Genomic DNA, 12362 nt, shown 5'->3' on the forward strand with positions numbered 1-12362 from the left:
AAAATTTTTATAGTAACTTGTTCTTTTAACTTCACTATAAGTTACTACAGTATAACACATCAAAAAAGAAAAGAGTGCACTGAAATAATTGGGGGAGGCAGGGGACGCAGAATAAACCCTTTAAGATACGCTTCTCGACAGAAGTGAATACTTGGGTCCCTCTTCTGACGTTCCTCGATGAGAAGGGAGCTTAATTCCTGTAAGGTTCTGGGTCTCAGGGGCGACGGGATGCCGTATCTCGCTGGTGATTATGGGGAGAATAAAATGAGAATGCTCGACGCGACCTCTCCGTTCATTTTCTTCTTGGGAGCCAGTCTGCCTGCAGAGACCACGAGCGCTGGGCCACTGCCCTCCGAGCCTCCAGCCGTGACGGAGAGGGGCGGAGAGGGGCGGGGAGGCTCGGTCCGGGGCCGTGTTCTGATTACTTTGGGTTCACTGCACACCAAGTTAACTCAAAACGTAAAGCCTTCGAACGTACATTTGATTTTGCTCACGGACTCTGTGGCTCTGGAATTCAGGTGGGGACACGGCAGAAAAGGCCCGTCTCCTTCCGTGACCTCTGGGACCTCAGCTGGGAAGGCTCCGCAGCTGGAAGACCCAACCGTTAGAGGCTGGCCTCACACGACGGTGCCTTCGCTCCCACGTCTGGCATTCGGCGACAGCCGTCTGCCGGGACCTTTGCTGCAGTTATTGACCGCAGCACCTCCGCACGGCCTCTCCCTACGGCCTGGGCTCAGACCTCTTACCCTGCAGCTCAGGGCTCCAGAAACGAGTGTTCGGCAAAGGGGGAAGCCGCGGCATCTTTTCCGACCAGGCCCCGGAACTCGCACATCGTTTCCATCCCGCTCTACTGCTCACACGCGGCGTTACAAACCCACCTGGCTTCAGGTGAGGGGGAGACGCGAGCCCAGCCTTTCAATGGCCGGAGTGTGAAAGGATTTGCGGACGCGTTCTGAAACCACCCGAGGGCACAATCTTCAAGCCCCTAAGATCTGACGCAAGGGACGAGACATCAAGAAACAGCAGTAAAACTGCAGTCAGGCTTACCCCAGCTGTAACTCCAGGCAACCGTGGGCTGCAGTGGAGGGGAACTCAGCCGTCTCCCAAGGGAAAAACAAAGGGGGGGGGGGACAGACTGTCCCAGCACCCCTCCCTCATCCTTCTGACACTGTCTTCTCGGCCCCCGAGAGGTAGTCCCACAACCAACCCGAACCCCAGCTTCTTTTAGGACTTTGCCCAAACCAAGGAAACCTCTCTTCCTGAGTTGTACCCGCTTGGGGACAAAAAGGGACAGTCGCCAGTCAAGGCTCCTTTCTCTAACATTCTTCCCTATATCATCGAGCCAAATCAGAGCTGAGAGATATTCAAACGAGACAGCCACTATCCGAGTGAGTTTTGACCTTCCCCAACCGAGATAACTCTCGTTTTTCAACCTTCAGGTATTCTGAATGTTCCCCTTTCTTGAAGATTGTTCTTTGGCTCAGGAGGAATGACAGACAGTGGTGATGGCCACCAGACTCCACTCCAAGTGTGAACTGTAACTGTTCTCTCACTGGAGACACCGAGGGGCAGGTTCAAGGGCAACTTCCTCTTATTCTTAAAAAGCAGCGATAGGGGCGCCTGGGTGGCTCAGTCAGTTAAGCGTCTGACTTCAGCTCAGGTCATGATATCGCAGTTTGTGGGTTCAAGCCCCGCGTTGGGCTCTGTGCTGACAGCTCAGAGCCTGGAGCCTGTTTCGGATTCTGTGTCTCCCTCTCCCGTTGATGCTCTGTCTCTCTCTGTCTCAAAAATAAATAAATGTTTAAAAAAATTAAAAAAAAAAAAAGCAGCGATAAAGTAGAAGCTTAGCCACACGGGATTTATAGTCAAAGAGAGTTCCAGTAGGAATCCTGCCAACAGAGAAGGTCCTCCGCGGCAGCCTCGTTTCTTTTCTGCAACGAGGGCAGGACGCGGTGGTTTCTGGTTTCCTATGTACAGTCAGTCATCTCTCCATTTTAATCTCCAGGAGGGAAGAAAGAATTTTATGACTAATGTCAAGCAGTCTTCAGGGCTCATGAGGAAGGAAACCGTGTTCTCGGAAGGTCATGAGGTGGGGCTGTTCTGAGTCCCGGTAACAGAAGCCCACGGAAAGCACCTTACATTTTAAGGGAAAGCTCACTGCCAGGGCCCTGGGGTTTCTCACCGAGCCCAAGGGCAGGCTCGGAAGAGGCTGGGCCTGGGACACAGGAAGGCCCCTTCACGTCCTCAGCCTGAGCCGGCGTCTCAGCCTTCCTTCCCAATTCCTGGAAATGACTGGCCAAACGTCAGCCAGGTGCTTGTCTCTGGACCAGTCAACTGCAGCCGGGACGGGGTGTGAACCTGGCTCCTCTCCTGGCCCACCTGTGTGGGTGAAGAGGCAGGGAGATTTCCAGAAACCCGGAGAGGAGGTCAAGGCAACAGATGATTCCTTTGGGTGACTCCGCCCCCAAGCCCCACAAAAATAAAACTTAGAGAAGGAAAAGTAAAAAAAGTGGGGGAATGGGCAGACTTCTTGATTTGGACACTCCCCCTGGGGTGGGTGACGCCAGGTCACGCTCCCTATTTCTCTGTCTGGCCACCGGGCGCAGCCAGCGCCCCCAGGATTCTGTCTGGGGTCGTCTTCTCCTGGCACAGCGGTCCTTGCCGAGGCCTGTCTTTCCCCATGCCTTCCAACACCATCTGCGTGGGCAGCGGGCACCCATCTAGCAGGATGAAGGCCTGGAAGCCACCACCTGGGGATCCCTTCTTGAGAACGGGTCCAGCCCCAAGCATCCTGGATGATTCAGATCGAAAGGCTTTGGAGTGGTAAATGAGGGGTGCCTGGGTCGCTCAGTCGGTTAGACATCTGATCTCGGCTCGGGTCACGATCTCACGGTTCGTGGGTTCGAGCCCCGCGTCGGGCTCTGTGCGGACAACTCGGAGCCTGGAGCCCGCTTCGGATTCTGTGCCTCCCTGTCTCTCTCTGCCCCTCCCTCACTCACACTCTGTCTCTCTCTCAAAAACAAAAACGAACATTAAAGAAACTTAGAGTGGTAAATGGACTGGATGCAGGTTGCGGTGGGCGAAGGAGGTCCAATCGGGCGCCTGCAGCCGGACCCTAGGCAGCTCCAACTGGGTGAGGACTGTGGGGGTGCAGAGAAGACGGAGGACTCAGGAGACCTTTAACAGATAAGACTAGCAGGGCTTCGCGAAGGCACGAGGCAAGAGTAACTTCCGGATTCTGGCTTGCACAACTGAATGTCCGATGGGCGGGATCCACAGAGTAGGACGCTGGGATATCATGAGCCCGGGTTGGACGTGGTGAGGGTGAGGTGCTTGATACTGGAGTTGACAGACAGCAGGCAGTTGCGTGCGGGCGTCCTCAGGGGAGAGGCTGGGCTGCAGGTGTACGTGTGACCTACCCCCACCCCCCCAAGCCTGCGCACTGCTCTTCCCCAACCGGAACTTGTGTCACAGCCTCTTGACCGTGCGAAACTCCTGCCAAACTCCAATGGCCTCCTCCAATCCGCTGGCCCGGCCACCGTAGGGAATGTTCCGAAATGGCACTCCCCAGGTTGAAACCTTTCATTGATTTCACGATGGAATTTCCCAGCAAGGCACACATACTGTGTTCCCCTGGCTACATCGGACTGTGGACACAACAGAGGGTCAGATCATAAATAGCCTGTCGCTGGCATAAATGGGCAGGACTCAGTAGCACACAATCCTAAAATCTCTATTTTTAAAAAAATTTTTTTGGATCTTTATTTATTTTTGAGAGAGAGAGCAGGGGAGGAGCAGAGAGAGAGGGAGACACAGAATCCGAAGCAGGCTCTAGGCTCTGAGCTTTCAACACAGAGCCCGACGTGGGGCTCGAACCCACGAACCGTGAGATCATGACTTGAGCTGAAGTCAATGCTTAACCGACTGAGCCACCCAGGAGCCCCTTAAAATCTCTATTTTTAATTCTCCACTGTCCTCAAACCTGTGTGAGATCTCCCTTCTGTATGTCTGAATTATATTACAATCTGCAGCTTTCTTATAAATTTTTACTGAAATTGAAGATGCATACAGAAAAGTGCACATATGTGTATACGCTCAGTGAATTTGCACAAACTGAAGAGATCTGCAGAATTAGCCTCTAAGATCTTATAGCTTCCTGTGTCACTTTGGCTGTCAGAACAATGATAATTTTAGATATTAAAAGGTCCAGTCTAAGGGCGCCTGGGCGACTTGGTCAGTTTATCATCTGACTTCAGCTCAGGTCACGATCTCATGGTTTGTGAGTTCGAGCCCCACCTCAGGCTCTGTGCTGATGGCTCAGAGCCTGGAGACTGCTTCGGATTCTGTGTCTCCCTCTCTCTCTCTGCCCCTCCCCTGCTTGTTCTCTGTCTCTCTCTCTCTCTCTCCCTCAAAAATAAGTGAACGTAAAAAAAAATTTTTTTAAAGGTCAAGTGTAATCTGTGATCAAATGCCCATTTTTTTTTCATCCAATTCAAAGCTCTTTCCCTTCCCCCCCAACTGAGGCCTGAGTTAGACTCAGAAACATGGCAAAGGGGAAAATGCAGGGAGTGGTCTGTGTCTCCCCCCGTCCCTCTCCCAGAAGCAGATGAGCCAGAGGATGACGGAGAAAAGAGCAAGGCTCGGGCAGGCACCCCTCTGCGTGCCCCCAATCCCCAGACAGCATCGCTCGAAGGGGCCCGAGAAGCTTCCACCGTGCTTCCTCCGCACCCCGTGAACGGCATGGCACAGGCTCATTTCTGCTTCTCAAGCACAGTGCAGCTGGGAAGGGAAGGAGAGGCTGGAGCCTCCGTCTGGAGACGCACCCCAGGTCTCTACAGATGATTCAATACCACCAACGCTTAGCTACACGGGGCCACCACCTCCTTTTTTGTTAAAAAAATTTTTTTAACATTTATTCATTTTTGAGAGTGAGAGAGACAGAGCATGAGCAGGGGAGGGGCAGAGAGAGAAGGAGACACAGAATCGGAAGCAGGCTCCAGGCTCCGAGCCATCAGCACAGAGCCCGACACGGGGCTCGAACTCACAGACCGCGAGATCATGACCTGAGCCGAAGTCGGACGTTCAACCGACTGAGCCACCCAGGTGACACGGGGCCACCACCTCCTTAAAGAAATGACTGCACAGTCTCTTCCTGGTTGATCCTTCCCTTCTGTTAAATGTATATCAGAACAGAATAAAATCGATACGTGCAAAAGAAACGACAGAACTAGAAAATCACCACTTTGTAATCCCTAATGAAGTTATAGCTCTAGCTGGTGGCCACGAACAGCTCGGAAAGTCACCAGGTGAGGGGCCGACGGGGCGCGCTCCGATGAAGGGATCCAGCTGAGACACGAACCCAGTGATGAATGTCAGCACCGCCGGAAGTGATTCAACCAAATACTACGTTCCTTCTGATGTGATGCGATAGGAAACCCACAGCACTGTCTGTAAGTATTCTCATCAAAAGAGGAAAAAAGAAAACTGGACCCAAATCTAATCAAACCTCTAGATCTCCTATCAGCTTACAGAAAGCAGGGGAAAGACAGAAACGTACTAAGCCACATTGCGAGAACGCTGTCGGTCAAACCCAGCAGGTGAGATAGTCTACAGAGCAAGTGACTCAATTTTCCAACAAATACAATGGCACAGAAGGTGTGACTTAAGAGGGACAGAGCTGCAGAGTTTTTGGTGGGGTGGGGGTGGGGTGAATAAATTGCTCTGTGTCCCGATTGGGGTACGAGTTACATGAATCTACATAAAGGTTAACATAGAATCGTAGGGGTGCCTGGGTGGCTCAGTCGGTTGAGCGTCTGACTCTTGATTTCGGCTCAGGTCATGATCCCAGGGTCACGGGTTCAAGCCTGCTTGGGATCCTCTCTCTCCCTCACTCTCTGCCCTTCCCCTGCTCGCACTCTAAATAAATAAATAAATAGTTTAGAAAATGATTTAAAAAAATAGAATTGCACACCAAAAAGTGAGTTTTACCATACGATAATTTAAAAATACAAAAACTTCCAGGGACATGAGAGGTTACAAGGGTCTATGGAGACCAGCTAGAGGTGAGTAGGAGAGACAGGTCAACCAAATACTATGGCGGCCCTTGCCTGAACCTGGATTCAAAGAAACCGACCTTTAAAAAGACATTTTTAAAACACTGGGAGAAATGTGGGTGCGCACTGACCGTGAGAGAGTATGACGCTATCTCATAGCACGACGTGAGAAATGATGGTGTGATAACATGGCAGCTGCTTTCTAAAATCCTCATCAGTAAGAGAGACACAGGAAAATATTTACAGGGGAAATGATATGGTGTCTGGGATGTGCCTCAAAACACTCAGGAAAAAATACCTGTGATATAGTCAATGGATAGTGGATGACAGAGTTAAGAGAGGGGTTTTGTCTCTCTCTTCGCTCCGTGCCCTCGAGATCTGGGAATCCACAGAGCAGACACTCAGTCAACATTAGGGGAACGGAGAAACGGCCCAGCAGACACGGTCACTCACGTCACTGCCTGTCCCCCACGGTGCCACCATGCATATCTTTCCTGACACTTCTACTCTTAGCTCTTCTGGTATATACGCTCTCCCATTGCTTGTGGGTCAACCCAAGTCTAAAGTCATGTTCAGATAGAAGAAAAAAGAAAACCCTCACCGTCTTCGTCGGTATCATCCCCTCCCAAAGTTCAATGAGCAGGTTCAACACGGGTCGTGCCTTTTCTTGTATGGCTTTCACTACACGTAGGAGTTCATGGTAATGTGGCCCCTGCCTTCCCTTCCAACGGCACCCCCATGGCACCCTCCGACCGTCTTCCCCCATGAATTCTACACTCCGGCCCCACAGACCATTTACTGTGTACCACAAGCACATCCGGTCATCAGTTCTCTGCCCTTGTACTTGGACTTCCCTCTGCCAAGGATGCTCCTTTCTCCTTATACAGCTGGCGAGCTATGTTCATTCTTCAAGAGTCAACCCAAATATAAACTCCCCTCTGGAGACTTCCCTGACCCCTCTGTCTCTGTGCTTCTAGACCTCAGTTAGAATTCTTATGCATTTTATTTTCGTGGTCACTACACAGCTGCTCCTGGTAGACGACGGGTCGTAACAATAATAGGAGCATCGGGCACTTCTCCACCACCTACGACCACTATTCACTCATTTCACATGTACTGACTTTTATTTTATCTTATTTTTTTAACGTTTATTTATTTTTGAGACAGAGAGAGACAGAGCATGAACGGGGGAGGGGCAGAGAGAGAGAAAGAGAGAGAGAGAGAGAGAGAGAGAGAGAGACAGACAGACAGACAGAATCGGAAGCAGGCTCCAGGCTCTGAGCCATCAGCCCAGAGCCCGACGCGGGGCTCGAACTCATGGACGGCGAGATGGTGACCTGAGCTGAAGTCGGACGCTTAGCCGACTGAGCCACCCAGGCGCCCCTATACTGACTTTTAATCCCCACCCCCAATCACAGTGTAGGCGCTGTTATCTTTGCAATTTTACAAGGGAAGAAAGTAAAGCACAAAGGAGATGATATAAGTTTCCTCAAGTCCCACGTCTAGTAACGCTGGGGCAAATGCTGGTGGTCTGGCCCAACAGTCCACGCTCTTTATTTTTAACTGTCCTGAGACTGCTCTTTTTTTTTTTTTTATGTTTATTTTTGAGAGACAGAGAGAGTGAGCATGAGCGGGGGAAGGGGCAGAGAGAGAGGGAGACACAGAATCCGAAGCGGGCTCCAGGCCCCGAGCTGGCAGCACAGAGCCCGACACGGGGCTCGAACCCATGGACCGCGAGATCACGACCTGAGCCGAAGCTGGTCAGGCACTTAACTGACTGAGCCACCCAGGCGCCCCTGAAACTATAATACTTTTGTACAAAAACACAAGAAATTTTTTTAAACTTTGGTTTGGGTGAAGTTTTCATAGGACAAAAAAGTATCAGCTACCAAAGGAAAAAAAAATTGCTAAACCAGACTTCATCAAAATTAGAAACTTGCCCTCTTCAAAAGACCCTGTTAAGACCATGAAAAGCCAAGCCACAGGCTGGGAGCAAATATTTGTGAGGCATACATCTAATAAAAAAATTGCATCCAGAACATAAAGAACTTTTACAACTCCATAATAAGAAGACAAACAACTCAATAAAACAAGATGGGCCGAAGATTTTAACAGACATATTCCCAAAGAAGATCTGCGAACGGCCAATGAGCACATGAGGAGATCTGCATCATCGTCAGTCACCAGGGGAACGCAAATTCAAACCAGAAGGCCTAACATTTAAAAGACTGTCAATACCAACTGGAGGCTGGCGGGTGGGAAAGTAACATGGCACAACTGCTTTGGAAAACAGTTGGACAGTTTCTTGTAAAGTTAAACACACAATTACCGTATGACTCAGCAATTCTGCCCTGAGGTGTTTATCCCGAGAAATGAAAACATACGTCCACACAAAGACCTGGCGATGTATGTTAACAGAAGCAGTAAATCACGTCCAAAGCAGCACTATCCATAAAACCAAGAACTAGAAGCAATCTGAGTTGCATCGACAGGTTATTAGATAAACAGATTGTGGGTATTTCTAGACAATGGAACATTGCTCAGCAAAAAATCAAGCGATAAACTGAAGATGAATAGATTATACTTCTCCCTGTACTTCCCACTAAGTACAGCTAAACACTGAGAACGTTACACAGAAGACAAACATAAGAAGACTGTAAAAGGTACAGGTAAGAAGACAGACTGGCTAGGGACCTTGGGACCTCAGAAATGACAGGGTGGGGAGTTCCGGGGGGTTTTGCCTCACGTATCTGGGTCGGATGCCGGAGGGGATGCCAACCTGGGAACACCAACAGGTACAAACAAACAAACATCCCAAGAAATTTCTCTGGTCAAAGGAAGAAGAAGGAGAAGGGGGGGGGGGAAGGGGAAGGGGAAGGGGAAGGGGAAGGGGAAGGGGAAGGGGAAGGGGAAGGGGAAGGGGAAGGAGAAGGAGAAGGAGAAGGAGAAGGAGAAGAAAAAGTCTTGCTAGTTTGAAAGACCTTTAGACACAATTGCTCTCTGCCCGCCAAACACCATGGAAAGAACCAGAACCCCATCCACACCTGCATCAGCAAATGCTGAACGGACAGCCTGGACCTCTGCTCTTCTCTGCTATGACAAGGTACCTCTAATGTCCCCCTGCTGGTGTGCCATCAGAAAAAAATGGGCAGAGAGGTGGGACTTTTATCGCTACTTGGTGTTGATGAGGCCACCCTTCCAAGATGTCAGGGGAGACCAGTGGGGATCCTAGACCTCCATCTGCACCTGGTGATCGTAGGGTGCCACTCCCCACCCCACTCCCCAGGTCAGAAGGGGCCAACTGGATTGGCAGGGTGGATTAAAACCCATGCCACAACAGTACTACGTTGAGTGAAAAACAGCCAATCCCAAAAGGTCATACATTGTATGATTCCATTTAAATGTTTTAAATGTTTATCCATTTATTTTTGAGAGAGAGAGAATGCAAGCGTGGAAGGGACGGACAGAGAGGGAGACACAGAATCAGAAGCAGGCTCCAGGCTCCGAGCTGTCCGCACAGAACCCGACACGGGGCTTGAACTCACGAACTATGAGATCATGACCTGAGTCTGGAACCCACGAACTGTGAGATCGTGACCTGAGCCGAAGTCGGACGCTTAACCGACTGAGCCACCCAGGTGCCCCTGTATGATTCCATTTACAGAACATTCTAGAAATGACACAGTTATAGAGATGGTGAACAGATTAGCAGTTGCCAGAGGTTAGGGATGGTGAGGGGGGAGGGAGAGGGTGAAAGCAGGGAGAGCTTTGGGGCCATGGAAGAGCCCTGTAGCTTACCTGCATTGGTGGCCGCAGAAATCTACATGTGTGACAGGGTGGCACAGAACTACAAACACCCATTGTACCAGGGTCGATTTTGAAACTGGCCTACAGTTAACCTTAGTGTGTAATGTGTACATGGGACCTCTTTGTCCTACCTTTGCAGTTTCTTGTGAATCCATGAATATTTGAAAATAAAAAGTCTTTTTAAAGAAATGAACTGATACCCAGAATACAGTGGACAAATCACTCAGATGTTATGCTGGGTGAATACAAGAGTATATGATATCTGATTCCACTTACACATAACCCTGGATAACACAAATCTAATCTATGGTGACAGGAAGCAAATCAGTTGTTGCCTAGGGTCAGGGAAGGTGACTGGCATGAGGCACAAAGAAACATTTTGGGGTAATGAAAATATTCCATATATTTATGTGGTCGTAGATATAAAGGTGTATAAATCTGTCAAAACTCATGGGCACGTACCATAAATGCATTTTATCGTACACAGACTATACCTCACCAAAGCTGATTTAAAATTACTTTACAATAGGGGCACCTGGGTGGCTCAGTGGTTAAGCATCCGACTTCGGCTCGGTCATGATCTCATGGTTTGTGGGTTCGAGCCCCACGTCGGGCTCTGTGCTGACAGTTCAGAGCCCAGAGCCTGTTTTGGATTCTATGTCTCTCTCTCTCTCCCTGCCTCTCCTCTGCTTGCGTCCTCTCTCTCTCTCTGTCTCTCAAAAATAAATAAATATTAAAAAAAATTTTTTTTCAGGGGCGCCTGGGTGACTCCGTCGGCTAAGCATCCAACTTTGGCTCAGGTCATGATCTCACGGTTCGTTGGCTCAAGCCCCGCGTCGGGCTCTGTGCTGACAGCTCGGAGCCTGGAGCCTGCTTCGGATTCTGTGTCTCTCTCTCTCTCTACCCCTCCCCCACTCACACTCTGTCTCTGTCTCTGTCTCTCAAAAATAAACATTAAAAAATAAAATAAAACAAAATAAAATAAAACAAAATAAAACAAAATAAAATAACTTCACAATAAAACAAAAAAATCAGCAAGTCACCTAATTTCACGAAAAAGAAAAAAGATATTTAATTGTACCTTTTTGTTAGAAAATATGGCATACCCGGCCATCCATAAAATGGCTGAGAAAGTCCAATCCAACTGTAATACCCCCACATGTACACAAAAGCCTTGCTGACATACTTTGTCTGCAGGTACCCCCCAAAGTAACGCTCATGAACTGTATACCCTCCTGCTATCCTCAAAGCCTGACACGTAGAAGCTTAAAGGTCTACAGGTGTTGATCGACAACTTCACAGAACACGTACAAGTGCATCCCACCGGGAACCAGAAGGTGACCACATTGCAAATATGAGGGCAAAACGATTCTTCAATATGAAGGTTTCTTGATATAATCCACTCAGATTATAAGAGACTGAGATCCTGCTACTGCTCGAAATACTCTACTTGGCCAGTATACAAAAGTACAGGGTCACCACCGAATAACTCCGGAGGAAACTCCCGACCTAAAGATCTTCATACAAGTTTCAAACTACTGCTGACAGGGTCTCTGCGCTGTCTTTGTAATTTTTCTGTAAACCGGAAACTATTTTCAAATGAAAAGTCTATGAGAATAAAAACAAAAACTCTTCCTTTGTAGATTAATCACTGAATTTTTTTTTTTTTTAACGTTGGGGACACACTGTGACCTGAGCAGGAGTTGTGACGTTTCTGGGACCCACATCAGTGAAACCTTAAGGAAGGTCAGTGGCTCCACCTGCCAGTTTTTGGTGCTAGGTATACACCCCATTGCTCACAGATGAATGCGTTAGAGTGGATTTGTGGGAGGGGGGTTTGGAAAATTGTACCCGAAACATCCCCCCCGCCAAAAAAATATTGGTTAACTACTGCCAGTGCTCACAAAAACACTTCCGGATGCCAGACACAATGGAAAAGCTATCAAATGTTACTATAAAATTAACATAAACTAGTTGGCCAGTAGACAGGTGCTGTCTGGTGATGTTATTGTCTGTGAACAAATCAAGGTGACCTACTTTGAAGTACCTCTTGGGGCGCCTGGGTGGCTCAGTCGGTTAAGCGTCCGAGTTCGGCTCAGGTCACGATCTCGCGGTATGTGAGTTCGAGCCCCGCGTCGGGCTCTGTGCTGACTGCTCAGAGCCTGGAGCCTGTTTCGGATTCTGTGTCTCCCCCTCTCTCTGACCCTCCCCCGTTCATGCTCTGTCTCTGTCTCAAAAATAAATAAATGTTAAAAAAAAAATTAAAAAAAAAAAATAAAGTACCTCTTCTAGGAGAGCTGATGGACAGAACTGTCTTTCCACCCCTCTGAAGCTCGAGGGCAGGCACCAGGACAAAAGTCAACTCCCCAGAAAATAATTCTTCAGAAAAAAAAGAGGATCTCTACTTCAGACTACATATCGGGGGGGCAGGGGGAGGAAACATTAAGTAGTGAGTCAACGTGAAAATGTAAGGTCGATTGCTGGGCAAACAGTTTTCCCAGA

The sequence above is a fragment of the Lynx canadensis genome, chromosome E1 (assembly GCF_007474595.2).
Source record: "Lynx canadensis isolate LIC74 chromosome E1, mLynCan4.pri.v2, whole genome shotgun sequence".
In the NCBI taxonomy this organism is placed as follows: domain Eukaryota; kingdom Metazoa; phylum Chordata; class Mammalia; order Carnivora; family Felidae; genus Lynx; species Lynx canadensis.